The sequence below is a fragment of the Gorilla gorilla genome, chromosome 1 (assembly GCF_029281585.2).
Source record: "Gorilla gorilla gorilla isolate KB3781 chromosome 1, NHGRI_mGorGor1-v2.1_pri, whole genome shotgun sequence".
NCBI lineage: Eukaryota > Metazoa > Chordata > Mammalia > Primates > Hominidae > Gorilla > Gorilla gorilla.
In genome coordinates this window covers 237,071,206-237,086,104 of record NC_073224.2, presented here as the reverse complement: position 1 = coordinate 237,086,104, position 14,899 = coordinate 237,071,206, and the positions used below count along the sequence as shown (strand labels likewise).

The 14,899-nt window shown below is 59.8% G+C and overlaps 1 protein-coding gene and 1 non-coding gene across 13 annotated transcripts in view; both read right to left on the bottom strand.

Annotated features, from left to right (window-relative positions):
- Positions 1–14,899, bottom strand: part of MEGF6 (multiple EGF like domains 6) — a 124,270-nt gene that overhangs the window by 67,346 nt on the left and 42,025 nt on the right. The window lies entirely within an intron of this gene.
- On the bottom strand, positions 5,624–5,734 carry MIR551A (microRNA mir-551a). Its single transcript, NR_106399.1, has one exon. It is a non-coding gene; the product is annotated as a microRNA mir-551a (primary transcript).

The following is a 14,899-nucleotide window of genomic DNA, read 5'->3' as shown; positions in this document are numbered from 1 at the left end:
GCAATGGGAGAAAGCAGGAAAGACCAAAGCCCGGATCCCACCAGGGCAACACCCCACGCACGGGGCCTGCTGGCCGGAGAGAAGCACAGGTGGTCCCCACTGCCCATCCACCCCCCGCCCCCCAGGGCTATGGATCAGGGCCAAGAAGTGACCTCTTCTGCCCAAAAAGACAGCAAGCAGGAGGAGCTGGGCACGAGGAGGGTGTGAGCTGCAGGAGGCCTCTCCCTGCGCCTCCGCCCATGCTCAGCTGGAAGCCAGGTGCCCAAAGGCAGGGCAGAGGCCCTGAGGGCCGGGTTCCAGGCTGGCATGGCCTCAGGCCGCTGGGTGTGGCTGACCCCCAAGCCGCTCTGGGCCTCCACCACCCATGTCCAGACGAGACAGGAAAGTACAGGCAGGATGAGAGCCGGGACAAGGCGACTCCTGTAAGCACTGAGGGCGCTGTGTTTAATGTGGGCGGCTCAGAAATGAAAGCAGGAGACGGCAGAGCTCCTGGGGTCTGGCCTGCGGCCCCCATCCTCCACAACTAGAACCAAGACCCCTGTGGTTCTCATGGCTGCAAAGGGGGCCCCAGGGAGCTGAACCCGTCAGTAAAACAGCAGGAGCCTGCAGGGCCGAAAGGAGCCTTCTCCAGCCCGCCCTGCCCCGCAGGGCTGCCAGGTCAGGTGCCCGCTGCCGCTCATGCCAGAAGCTCCTCCTGGGGTCTCAGGCCAAGACCTGGAAAGCCGGGCCAGCGGCGGCATGCAAAGGCAGAACTTGCCCCTGCCCCCAACCGAGGAAGCGAGGTATCCTGGAAGACTGAGCTGGCATCCTTCTGAGCATCTGTCCAAGAAGAAAGTGCCCCAAATAAGTCCCCAACTCAAGCTGTCCCATCATCTCTGGGGGAGGGACTGTGGCTGCAAGTCCACCTAGGACTGGCTACATCTCCAGTCTGCCCGCCTACCCCAGGACTCACGGGATCCTGGCTGGCCCTGGAACCAGCTGGAGTCTGTGGCCAGGGGAGCCCCTCTCCAAGGTGGGCTGGGTTCAGAGACCTTGGGGGTTGGCTCCACCTGTTACAGCAGGAGTGGCCTTCTGTGGCCCAGGTGCTAAGTGAACCACGTCCCTGTTGCTGGGCCACCCTGTGAGTCCATGCTCTGCTCCCCAAGCCCCGTCAGGATTTCCCAGGATGGGGAGTGGGGCAGAGTCCCCACACATAACCTAGAGCTCTGTGTGAGGCCCGCAGGCCAGGTCAGAATTAAACTCCATGATCTTGGCACAAAGACACCCCCATGAGCTCCCAGAGGTGACAACGTCACACTCATTACACGAAGTTTCATGGTAAGTGGCGCATCCAAAACCGCTGGCCGGCTGAACCAAATTGGCCCGGGACCTCCTCACGGAGCCACAGCCAGCAGGGGTAGGAGAAACCTCGGCAAAGCAAGAGACGCCCTGGGACTCCTCTCGGCCGCCCACCAGGTTTTCTGCCTGCTTCCCACTCCAGTGAGTCACGAGCGGGTCACGGAGGCTGCAGTAGCAGAACTACCTGCAAATGAGAGGACAGAGGACCCGGTGACTGCCTGAGGCTGGGACACACTGGAAACAAATAGGACCGACCACCAAGCAGACTGCAGGGAGCTTAAGAGCTCCATTGTGGACAAGGGGTGGCACGTACATCATCCTTCAAAACAGGACACTGGAGAGCAGAAGAGGCTCCGGTGAAAACACAAGGATGCAGGTACTTCATGTCCCTGTCCCAACCACATGCGCTCACAGACCGGAGAATGTTAAAAACTGCCGAGCCTGCCGGGTGAGGATGGCGAGGCTGCTTCATGGTACAGGGGAGCCAGGGCTGTGGAAAGAACGAAGGCTGCCCCTCAGCCGACCTGACCTAGGAAGCCGATCCTGGCTTATCTGGGGGGCCTGGTGGAATCACAGGGAGTTTTGTGGGTGCTGGGGGTGCGGGGGAGGCAGGAGGGAAGGTCGGAGTCAGAGAGAGAGGCAAGGACATCACAGCAGCTGGGAGAGATGGGTGCTGCTGCCTTGGAAGGACGAGGAAGGAGCCACGAGCCAAGGAATGTGTGAGTTCCCCAAAAGCTGGAAAAGGCAGGGAGACGGCAAGACTCTCCCCGGGTCCCCAGAAGCGACCAGCCCTGACAAGACCTTGGCGTAAGCCCAGGGAGACCTGAGCTGGGATTCTACCTTCTACGACTAGAGATCACAGATCTGTGCTGTTTGAAGCGTTACACTTCTAACCATTTGTCACGGCAGCAAAAGAAAAATTGAACCTTTACCATGAAAAACAAACAGAACCCAGCTTCCCCCGCAGAGCTCTGCAGGCTGCTCCCAGCTGCAGCTGCCCTTGGCTCCCAGGGTGGCGAGGGCATCCTGCCCAGCCAGGCTGGCCTGGAGGGGTCTTGAGGAGGAGCCACTATCTAAGCAAGCCCGGCGTCCAGGCTACGTGCCCACCTCGCTGGGCGGTTATCTCTGCGCCTGCAGCTCAGAAGCCCTGCCAGCCTGCGGTAGCCAGAACATTCCAACCCCAATTCCCATCAGACCCCGCCCCACCTTGGCACAGGCCACAGGGAGCTGGACACAGGGCCCGCTCATCCCTCGCTCACTCCCACAGCCAGCGCTGCGGAGCACTGAGGGATGCCCAGCCCTGGCAAGGAGAGACGGGGGGCCCAGGAAGCACCGGCAGCAGGGGGAGTTCAGGGGATAAAGTGCAGAAGGGCACATCAGGGAAGGCCTCCCAGAAGAAGTGGCCTGTGGGCAGACGTCGTTTGCACAGGCTCAGGGAAAACCGTCTAATCTGTGAAGCGCCGTCCGGGTGGGCACAGCAGTCAAGAGGGCTGGGTGTCTCCACAGGCTCTCGGGAAACAAACATCGAAAGCTCAGCCCTATCGTGAGTGTTCTTGGGTGGTCTGCTGTCTAAAGGAGCCACACAGAGCCCTCTGCATAGGAAGCATGCTTCCGCGGTGCAGCCGGCCTTCCCCTCCCCGCTCCGTGCAGTGGTTCAGCCGGGCCAGTGATCATGGTCTGGATGTGCTAAGTTCAGAGTCTCCTTCAGACCCTCAGCACTCACTGCCTGCAGGACACACATCACCCAGCTGTCCTGGTCCAATGTCACCGAGGTGACAGCTCCAGAAACTGCCTGACCAGCTTTTCTCCTTTCTCCCCTCTGAGGACTGTGCAGTGCCACTGTCCCTGCCTCTCTCGTCCCCTCCTCTCTCTCCCACTCCACCAACTGGTCATGCATAAATGTACATGTGACTGTGTCGACCTCCTTTCTAATTTTCTTCTAAAACTGAACATCTAGGTCTGGTGCGGTGGCTCACACCTGTAATCCTATCATTTTGGGAGGCCAAGGCAGGAGGATCACTTGAGGCCAGGAGTTCAATATGTTGGGACAACTAAGGTCCTCTTCAAAGACTCAACTTCCTGCTCATAAGTTGTAAGGTTGTAAATCAACCCTACCCCCTTCTTGCCCCCACTTCCCTTTTTCTTGCTCGCAAGACATGCGTTTTCCCTATTTGGAAAGAGTTTAGTTCTAAGCCAACTGGGATCAGCTTAGGTTGTGCGCTCCAACTGCAGCCAATAGGGGAAAAACACAGAAACCAGAACTGCGTCAGGGATAAAAACCCCTTCCTTTCTCTGTTCGGTGTGCTCTTGCGATCGTGATGGATGCGAGCAGTACCCTTCTGCCTTGCTGAGAAGTAAAGTTGCCTTGCTGAGAAATTTTTGGTCTAAGTACTGGTTCTTGTTTGCAGCGCTGAGCACCTGTTTCTAACAAATACTAGCCTGGGCAACACAGCAAGACCCCATCTCTACAATTTTTTTTTAAATTGGTTGGGCATAATGGGGTGCCTGTGGTCCCAGCTACTCAGGAGGCTGAGGGGGAGGATCACTTGAGCCCAAGAGTTCAAGGCTGCAGTGAGCCATGATTGTGCCCCTGCACTCCAGCCTGGGTGACAGAGTGAGACCCTGTCTCAAAACAAAACAAACAAAAATAAAAATGAAAAATAAAACCGAATATCTTAGAAGATTCTTCTCCATCACTCATCCCCTCCCTCTGCACTGGGAGCTCTGGGAGCTCTGGGAGGCAGATCACTCTGCAAGGTGGTTGGAGGAGGAACCCTGGGGGCCTCTGCAGTGCACTAAGGCCATTCGGCATGGCAGCCACCTGCCCCGTCATTAAACCTCAGGCCCTGAGAAGTCATTCCAAAACTACTACCTACCATGGGGTGGTTCCTCCTAATTTAGGTTACTGGTCCTGCAACAGAAGAGCTTCCTCACACCACTAGGAACCTCGACATTTGACCATTCAAACATCAACTTGCAGCCCAGCAAGGTGGCACACACCTATAATCCCAGTGCTTTGGGAGGCTGAGACAGGAGGATCATGTGAGCCCAGGAGTTTGAGGCTGCAGTGAGCTATGACTGTGCCACCGCACTCCAACCTGGACAAAGAGCTAGACCTTGTCTCTTAAAAAAAAAAAAAAAAAAAAAGAAGTCTACTTGCAAACACTTGTGATAATCACACTTACAAACCCAGTGGCTTGGGAGTGGGACGGTGGGAGTATGAAGCCCAGACACTGAAAGCGCAGAGCCATCCTCTGCGGAAGACACAGGAAAGGAGGCGTCTGGACATGCACCAAGCAAGAAAGCACCAAAATAAGCACTCGCCCGGCCGGGTGCGGTGGCTCAAGCCTGTAATCCCAACACTTCAGGAGGCCGAGGCGGGCAAATCACGAGGTCAGGAGTTCAAGACCAGCCTGGCTAACATGGTGAAACCCCGTCTCTACTAAAAATACAAAAAATTAGCTGGGCATGATGGCAAGTGCCTATAATCCCAGCTACTCGGGGGGCTGAGGCAGGAGAATGGCATGAACCCGGGAGGCGGAGGTTGCAGTGAGCCGAGATCACACCATGGCACTCAGCCTGGGCAACAGTATGAGAGTCCGTCTCAAAATAAAAGAAAAAAAAAAAAAAAGGAAACACGATGAGCCCGTCTCCTGGGAGTGGGGAGGTGCTCTCGGGGCAGGAGAGGGCCTGGCAAGGTTAGTCCCAGAGGGCAAAGAAGGCTGGGCTTTTTTTTTTTTCTTTTAACTAATAGATTTTATTTTTTAAAGCACTTTTAGGCTTATGGAAAAACTGGACAGAAAGTACAGAGTTTCCTTCTCCCAACACACATAATTTTCTGTATCATTCAATCCTCCATTGGAATGACCGCTTGGTACGGCGGACGAGCCCACGTTGACACATTGTTGTTAACTGAGTCCAGGGTTCCTTTCAGGGCCTGCTAGGGGCTGTGCATTCCATGGACTTGGACAAGTGTCTCATGGCCTGGATCCACCATTGTAAGATCACGCAGAGGAGTTCCTGCCCTAAAAATCCTCTGTGCTCCGCCTATTCACCCCTTCCTCCCTCCTTCCTCACCCCTGGCACCTCTGCTGTCTCTACGGTGTGGCCTTTCCCAGCAGTGTGTGGCCTTGGACTGCTGTCCTCACTCAGCAACTTGCATTGAGGGGCTGAGAGGCCCCCCTGTTCTCCAAGAGGAATGCTCCATAGGCAGGGAAAGGCTCTGGGGATCCGGGGTCCCTTCCCAGGCTTGGGGGAGGCTGGGTGCCATCAACCCCTCCCCATCTGTGGTTTCCAGGGCAACCCTGGAAACCAAGAGTGGGTCGCCTAGAAACGGTCAGACAGGCCCCACCCACTCTGGATTTCCAGGGTCACCCGGCAGTCCCCTCTGGCAGCCACCAGAGCAGCCAGGAACAGCCTCAGGCGTCGGCCGCGAGGGGGTTGCTGGGCTGGTCTCCCAGGTCTCTACGCGAAGGGGGTGCTGGGCTCTACCCCCAGGCCTCTACTACCCTCTGGCACACATCCATCTAGTGCCCCAGGGGCTTCGGAGGGCAGGGGTCAGCTCTAGGCCCTTCTGTACTCCCAGAGCCAGGCATACAGGAGTCTCTGGGTCACATGAAGCTGAAGGTTCTGCCCCAAGTCTGCCCTGGTCTCTGGCAGGAGATACTACAAGGGTAAAGGACCCGCTGGCAGGAGAGACGGCCTTTCCAAGGGGAGGCGGCACGGCAGGTCGGGTGGAGGCTGCACGCAGACCTGAGGCTGATGGAAGGGGGAGATGCAGGCTTTGAGCTGAGCTCTAGGCAATGGGCAAGGGAGGGCCCCTCCACGCTCAGCTGAGGAGCAAGGCCTACGGGGGCACTCAGAGCTTCCTGTCCAGCCAGGAGCCCCCTGGGGACCAAAGCTGGAGAGGGACTCAGGCATCTGGAAGGGCCGGCAAGTTGGCAACGGGAGGCCCTGAAGGTTCCCACACAGGACCCCAGGGTGAAGAAGTCACTAACACTGTTTCCAGAAGTGGGGTCACCCCGCTGGACCAGAAGGGCCCCATCATCTTCTGCCATCAGCCCAGGATGCAACGCCCTCACCATCACTGCTGGTGGAGAGACCCTTCCTGCAGACACCAGGCCTGGATGGTCGGGGACCATGCACCCCGCAGGGACAGAGTCACAGACCCGGGGGAGCTTGTGGGAGGCCCAGGAGCCAGGTCTGGATTCAAAGTCAGGTGCGGCTGATGACAAAGACCGTTCCCGCCCGCATCCTGGGTGTGCCCTAGGAAAGCTGCCTCTTCCAGAAACGCAGAAGCAGCAACAGAAAACACGGGGTGGGGTGGTGGGGCACACAGCAGGGAAGCCTGTCCTGCCAGGCCGTCTGACTTCGCTCTCCTGACTTCTGACAGTTTCTCTGCTTACTCTGAAGTTACCAGGTTTGTCCTGTTTCTACAAACCAGCCTCCAAAACGTGGGAGGGGGCTTTTCATTCCCATTTGTTTCCCAGAAAATGAGACAAAATGTCAAAGGAAGGAAGCCAAGAACATTCCTTGGTTCCCCCAAAGATCCAGGTCTTCACTCCCCTCCGTGGCCGAGTTCCTGGGACGTTTCATTCTTTGGCGGTGCTGGTGGGAGGCCAGCGCCACGCTTAGCGGCTGCCCCAAACCAAGGGTAAGGGGTAGGGGTAGGGGGCTGGTGTGGGCGAGCCAGGCAGTCTCTCCGCCCTCTCCTCTGTGTGTCTCTCAGCCGCTCTATTTCCGTGTCGCTGTCTCTTTTTGTGTCTCTCTCTGTCCTTTCTCTGTGTCTCTATTTCTCTGCGTGTTTATCTCTTTTTCTCCATCTCTGTCTTTTTCTATCTCTATGTCTCTTTGTCTCTGTCTTTTTCTCTGTCTCTCTTCATCCCGGTCTCTCACTGTGTCTCTGTCTCTTGCTGTCTCTCAATATCTGTTTCTCTGTCTCTTTGTCTGTCTCTCCATCTCTCTTTGTGTCTCCCTCTCTGTCTTTGTCTTTCCCCCAAGGGCACTGATTTCTGACTCACGTGGGGTCCACCCAGATCCCCAAACCCTCGCATAGTCAATACCCACAGGAAGGAACCCAGAGGCTCAGAGGGCCTGGCCCCCGGCATCCCCGTCAGTCTGGACACGGGCTGTGACACTCCCTGCGCCTCTGGCTCAGCCTCTGAGTGCAGATCAAGAAGAATAAGAATCTGGGGCTCAGCACTTTTCTATGATTTCCTTAAGCAGAGCTCAGACCCCCGCCAGGGGTGGGCTGGAGCCTCGCTGGGAACCCCCCAGGTCGGAGAGCCACTACCAGGCTGGACCAGCCAAACCCTCACATCTCTCCGGTCTGAAACCAAGGGTTGGACAGGCTCGAGCCTCTGTTGGTCAAGCACCTACTGAACAGCCCCTCGACCAGACCACCCCGTCCAGCACTCAAGGCCAGCAGCAACACCTCCCTCTGGGCCAGCTCCCGACAGGGCCTTGGTGACAGTGGAGGTGAGGACCTTGCTGGGCCAGCCCCTCTGTACACCCACCCCCAGGAAGGACAGTGGGCTGTCCTCAGGCACCCCCAGGCCATGGCTGGAGGAAGGCTTTCAGGCACCTCTCTGCCCACCGAGGCAGCCCCCGTCCTGGACTGCTGTCATCCCCTTGCTGGTCCTGCCCACACCCCTTCTTGGTCCAGTACAAGGGTCCCTCCCTGGAGGCTGCCTGCTCTGTTGAGCAGCCCTGCCCCCGCCCCCTGTGTGCGAGCCCAGCGCAGGCCCCTCACAGTGAGTCACACACATCGCACCTGCACCTTGTAGGTGGCCTGTCCCACCTGCCCAAACCTTCATCAAGACCATGGTTTCCCGGGGTCCAAGCCCATCTCCCTGTCACTCACATATGGCCACGAGGCTGGGCACTGCAGGCCCCAGAGTCAAGCCCCATGCCTGGCACCTATGGCAGCCCAGGTGTCTGGGCTTGGTGGACAGAGCCTCCCACCGCCCAGAGCACCTGCCCTGTCCACGGACCAGGCCACGCCCCAGCTACAGGTCCGTCCCCTTGTTGTAGCTGGAGTCACAGCTGGGGCAGGGGATGTCTGCCTCCCCACTGGACTGTAGGTCCCTGAAAACAGGCCATGCCTGCTTGGCCACCATGGTGTGGCCAGCCCCCGATCGTGCCTGGCACCCGGGAAAGGCCAGCAGACATTTTGGAAGAATGCACTTTGCTGATGGACATGGAGTGAGGAATGTTTCACTCATGAGCTGGGTTTGGCGTCGGTTCTATGGTTTTCTGCAAAGAGTCCCCCTCTGGCTCCCCTGACACCCCTAAGAAAGAGAGACGAGGCTGATGTTCAGGTTGTTTGAATTAAGGAGGCCCTGGGGTCAGCAAGTCCTGCTCCCATTCTACAGATGGGAACACTGAGATGGAGAGGCTGGCACAGACACCCGAGTGTGGGAGGCGCAGGCCCTGTGGTGTCTGCGTGTCTGGGGAGGAAAGTCAGACCTGCCAGGTGCCCTGAGAGGCCAGAGCCTGCCCCTTCCCAAGGCAATGGCAAAACCCTGCGACCTGAGGGCACTTGTCCTGCCAGGCCAGCCCCTCCTGGGCATAGGCACAAACAGCAACTGCTCGTTGCAAGGGATAATTGGAAGGACAGCCGAGAAAGGAATGAGGCCAGTAGACCCAAGTTCAGGCAAGCTGATTTACTGTCAGTCCTGCCGGGCTACCTCCTGACAAAAGCAGAGGAGGCAGCCCCACTTACAGACTATGGCAGGGCTTTATAGGACGAGGAACTGGGTCAGGGTGAGGGAGCTGAGCTGGGTGTGCAGGAGGGCTGAGTCGGGGTTGGGGAGCTGAGTCAGGGGTGCAGAAGGGCTGAGTCGGGATGGGGGAGCTGAGTCAGGGGTGCAGAAGGGCTGAGTCGGGATGGGGGAGCTGAGTCGAGGGTGCAGGAGGGCTGAGTCGGGGTTGGGGAGCTGAGTCGGGGATGCAGGAGAGCTGAATTGGGATGGGGGAGCTGAGTCAGGGGTGCAGAAGGGCTGAGTCGGGATGGGGGAGCTGAGTCGAGGGTGCAGGAGGGCTGAGTCGGGGTGGGGGAGCTGAGTCAGGGGTGCAGGTATCTTGACTGTATCCTAGAGATGTTTTTTGCCAGCTTTGTTATGCGAGGTGAACAGATGTTAACCTCATCTTGTAACTGCCTGGACAAACAGCTACTGGAGGGGTCAGTAAAGCGGGGGGTTGTCTTTAGCCCTGGGGGAGCTGTGCAGAGGTCACAAAAGACTGCATTGTAAGACCCATGGGAAGGGAGAGGGAACAGTCTGGCCGGGGTGACCCTAATACTCGTGTTCCTTCCCTCACACCTACTGGAGCCCAAGCTTCACCTCCCCCTCCTGTGCCCAGCACTGGCCTCCTCTCCCCACTGTGCTGGTCTAAGGTTGCCCTGGCCACCAGCCCAGCCCTGGCAAGAACCACCATCTCCCCTGGTGACCACAAAACCTCCTCACTGGACTGCCTTCCCCGACCTCCAATGTCCAGAGGGAGCTCCCCAAAGCAGGGGTACGGCCCCCACTCCCTTAAAACCCTCAGCCATGCAACAGGGGCGAGTGTCCCACTGGACAAACCCACTCTGCACCAGGCTCCCCCAAAGCCGGGGACGGGCCCCCTTCACCCCCATCTGGGCCCACCCAGGTCCTCACACAGATAGACCTCCCCTCCTGTGAGGCCCCGCCATCCCCACTACCACGGTCCCGCTCTGGCCGAGGCATTTTCCAGGCTGTATCCTGACATTTTCCATGGCCCCGCTCCAGCCAAGGCATTCTCCAGCCCCATATCCTGACATTCTCTACGGCAGGCACCACCGCTGAATTACACCTTTCCTTCCAATTCTGTCCCAGCACCAGGACGCGGACCCAGGAGGGCAGGGGTTTTGCTGGACTGGCTGGTGGGTTCCAAGCACGGGGCCTGGCACACAGTGGGGTCCGGCGATGGACGCATGAATGAAGCCCCCTAGGTACCCCCTTCTTATCCTGGAACCCCCTGCCTGGGTCTCGTCCTCTCTCCCACTGTGTCCCCGAGGCCTGGGCAATTGGGCGTCCCCAGGCGCCTCTTTGTTTATCAGACATGGCACCGAGATGGCATCAGCAGTGGGTGAGAAACACACGTGCAGAGCCCATCCCCAGACCCCACTCTGCCCCAGAGTTCACCAAGTTCCCTTCCTAGCTGGACCTTAAACCCCCCGGGTCCTGGTGCCTGCTCTGGCCTCTCATGGCCACCAGGGGGTGCCAGTGCCCCACCCTGAGCACGCGGCAAGAAGGGAGGTGGGGACCCCTAGATTGCAGGAGGCCCCTTCCAGGAGGGGTCCAGGGAGCAGGACCAGGAGCCTATTGGTGCCTGGCTTGAGAGGAGGACGTTTCGTGCGGGGCTGCCTGGCCTGGCCCTGGACGGTCCCCATGGTAGGACATGGGGCACAGCACCAGGATGCCCGGTGTCCAAGAACCTCCTGAATTGCCCAGTTAAACAGAGTGGCATGGGGCTGTCCAGGATTCCCTGTCCCAGGGGTTCAGAGGCCTGTGTGTGCCAAAGCCCACTGCAGTTTCCCAGGAGGGCAGGGGACTCCCAAGTGGAGGTGGCCACGTCACCAAGAACAGAAGTGCGCGTGGACATCCGGGTGCCTTCCAACTCTGCTCCAGCCACACTCGGCATTCCGTCCAGGGCAGGCACTGTGGACCCTGACATCCAGCGGCACAGGGACTCTCACGGGGTGCAGTGGGGATCCAGCTTCCTCCTCCCTGAGACCTCAGGGTCAGCTGCTATAGGACCCGCTGTGGACCACTGCCCTGCAGGTTCATAGAGCCCTGATCCCACCACGGTGGGTGACCTCCCCCAGCGCTCTCAGCAGAGAAGACATTGACCCCTGAGGCTGACCTGGGTAGCAGACCCCTGAGGCCAGCACCGGCTGGAGACTTTAGGAGGCTGTCAGCACCTCAGTCACCTCCTTCTCCTGTAGTCACTGTCCTGTTCTTGGCTAGCCTGGTCTCAGTGATGCTGCCCAGGCCCCCGGCTTGACCGGGCCAGAGGGCCGGGTCCTGCTCTGGAATGCCTGGGGCAGCCACATCAGAGAACAGATTCCAGAAGCACGCAGCCCCTCGCTTGCAGAGCCTCATTCATTACTCCATGGGAAGGGGGGCATGGGTACCGCCCCAGGAATCTTAAAAATGGGCAAAATCAGCAGAGGTCCTGGCATCTGCCTCCCTGAACAGGGTTGGCACTAGGCAGCCAGCGCTAAGGCAGGGTGGGCACAGGACGCCGGCCAACCTGGGGCCCACTTTGGCAGCCAGGCCAAGAACCGAGCTGTTCACAGGCCGCTCTGGAAGACCTGGGTGTTCCCTTGCTGGAAGGAACCCCGCAGGGCCAGCAAGCCCCACCTGTCTCTGGGCAGCGTCACAGGCAGACCTCGAGGACCAGCTGCTCGGCCCATCAGAGGGACCTGGGGGCCCTTCCCCCAACGCACTTCACGCTATGAGCCCCCCGGCGCCCCATCAAACAGCTGGAAATGGCTGGGGCTGGAGAGGCCACAGAGTCCAGGTCAGCTGCCCAGGCACATGAGGGCACGCCCTAGAGGGGCTTTGCAGGGATCCCAGGAGACACCTGGGCTGGCTGGGTCCTCGGTGCTGCAAAGCGATGGCCCCCAGAGCTCACCCAGACTCAGGAGGCAGCAGTGCCTCTCTCCTCCAGCCTCAAAAATAACTGGGTGCTAGACTGAGTGCATCCTGCGGAGCGTCCTATCTGACTCTCACCACGGCCCCCTGCAGCGGCCCTCACTACCACACCTGCTTTCCCAGGGCGGAAACTGAGGCATAGTGAGGCCGTCCTGGCCAGGTGTAGCACCCAGACCCACCAGGGCCCCACACCCCAGCGGCAGGTGTACTTGGGGCCTGCTGCTGCCCTGTGGTGGCCAGAAGGGCCCCAGCCCTGGTCGCATGGTGCTGGCAGATGGGCAACGCGGCACCTACCCTGCCAGAGTGCTAGAGGCAAAGATGTGAGCAGGAGCCGGGCCACACGGCGAGATGGAGCCCTGGTCCCTCCCAGGGATGCACTGGACATGGGCAGGGCCTGGACACGCTTCCTCCCTTCCTACCTGCCAGGGCTCACCCAGCCCAGACCTGCCCCTGAGGCCACAGCTCCAGAAGGCCCAGGCCCTGCCTCCTCGCCTCTCCTGGGACCCTCCCCTCCCTACAAAGGCCCCTGTCTTGGGCATAGCTCCCCAAAGCTGGGCTGTCAGTGGACTGGCACTGCCAGAGGTCAGGTGGGACCTGCAGACCCTGCGTGTTTATTGATTGCACGTGGGCTGCATGTGGCGGGGATCCCTCCTGCACCCCCAGCATGGACATGCCCCCACCCCCAGGCTCTCCCAGGACAAGCCACCTACCAGCCAGCACCGCGCAGCCCTGCAGGCTCTGACCACAGGTCCCGTTTGCTGGGGACATGGCCAGCCTGGCCTAGCTCCTTGGCCATCACACCGTGGGCCCTCGGTCCCTATGAGCACCTGCGACCCAGAGCGTCACCCTGCAGGCCGGGGTTGTCCAGCCGGGGGCAGGGGGGCCTGGGAGGCTGCAGGGACCTCAAAGGAGACAGCCCTCCACCGACCTGTCCTCCGGGACCTGGTGCAAGAAGGACAGGCCTGTGTTTCTATGACAGGTTCATGGCAGGACCTCGGCATAGGAAACCCCTCCCCTCTTTCCTCACTTACGTGGCTGAGACCTGCCAGGAGCCCAGAAACCAGCCTCGGGCTCCCCCAGGCTGCTGCCCGCCACCCTGGACCCTTCTTCCCAAGGGTCTCACAGGCACTGCCATGCTGTGGGACAGGCCCAGCCACGGGGCCCAGCTGCTGAGGAGGCAGAACCCGTCCCATAAACACCAGAGAGGCCTGGAGTGCAGGATTGCCTGCAGGAATTCCCCAGGAATTTGCACCCGGAGTCTCCACAGCTCAGCCACAGGCTGCAATTTGACTCGTCAACATGTCTACTGCAGCCAGGGCCTGGGGTGCAGAGGCTCCCAGAGATTCCTGGAGTGACGAGGGGGTGAAATGTGCACGACCTGCCATGAATGTGTCATAGACACACTGGGCCTTAGCCCTCAGTGCACCCAGTGTGTGCTTGGGTAAAAACCAAGGCCCCTGAGGGCTCTGGCCTCCAGGAACACGGCAGGGGAATGGGGGCTTCGGTAGTGGTCCTAGGTCCCACATGGGGGCTTCGGTAGTGGTCCTAGGCCCCTCATGGGGCCCACGGAGGCCACCCCTTTGGCTAGAGCAGGACAGGGAGGCTCAAGCAGCAGCTCGGCCCAGCAGGCTCCTCAGGAGTCCCAGCACGTACCCACTTTCTTCAGGATGGGGGCCCATCACCTGCACCCCAAGCAGCTCTCCCCAGCGCTCAGGCCAAGAGCCCCCCAAATGCAAAGACACCCACAAACCATCCCCTGCCTGGCCCCTTCGAGCCACCTCTGTTGCCCCCATGCCCTGCCCTGGATGCCAGCCAGTGTCCTATGACCTTGCCGGCCAGCCCTTCAGCCCCTCCTCACGGTGGGTTTCTCTACATCAGCAGGATGGGCCGTGAGCACAGCAGGGGACACCTGTGTCCTCTGCACCTTACAGAAGCCCTGTGGGTGAGGTTTGCCCCTCTGCTCCCTCCACCAGCCAAACACAGCCTGAACCCACAAGGGCCTGCAGAGCGTGTTCACAGGGTGCAGGTCTGCACCCCAGCTCCATGCAACTTGGCCTAGCCTCTACCCAGAAAAGAACATGCCAAACCCTCAGTGTGGCCCATGAGAGCTGTCAGGCTGGGCACTGCAGCTTCCAGGCGAGTGGGCAGAGCCTGGCTTCACTCAGCTGGCGGCTGCCCGGTACGGGTCTGCCAGAGGCCAGGGCACAACCCATAGCCCCAGACACTCCCAGAAGGAGCTCCTGCAGCCGACTCCATCTGCCATAGCCACCTCCAGCCCACACCCTAGAGACCCCCGCCACCAGCCGCCTGTTCATGGGGGGAGACCGAGGCTCCTTCAAAGATGCAGGACCCAAAGAAGCAGGGACAGCCTCTGGGACCCATCACAGGGCACCCAGGCCACACCAATGCCCAGACACCACCCTGCCGCCCCTCAGCCGGGGCTCCCAAAGGCCCTCAGCCTTGCCCTGGGCAGGCAGTCAAGGGCCAAAGGCCAATACCAAGTCCATCACTGACTCCAAGCAACTCAAGAACTGCCAGGGGCTCAGTATCCCCATCTGTGAAATGGAACAGGCACAGCCCCACACCCGGACGCCGTGGTCAGCCCCAGTGCTGCCCTGAAGTCCAGGGAATTTGGATGGGACAGGATGGCCGAGGCAAGGATCAGGGGACTCAAAGGATCCTGGAGGCTGAAGGTCTCTGACGCACCCAGCTAGTGGGAAGAGCTGTCTAAGGAGACCATCCAGGAGACTGGGGGGCCACGGGGTCTCCGGCCTGGGGCAGGCACAGGGAGCCAAGAGGCCTGGTCGTCCTCTGAACAGTGTTGAAGTGGCCTGCCACCGGGCTCAGTGGCTGCCTGGACAGCCGTCCGTGCTATGGGCAGG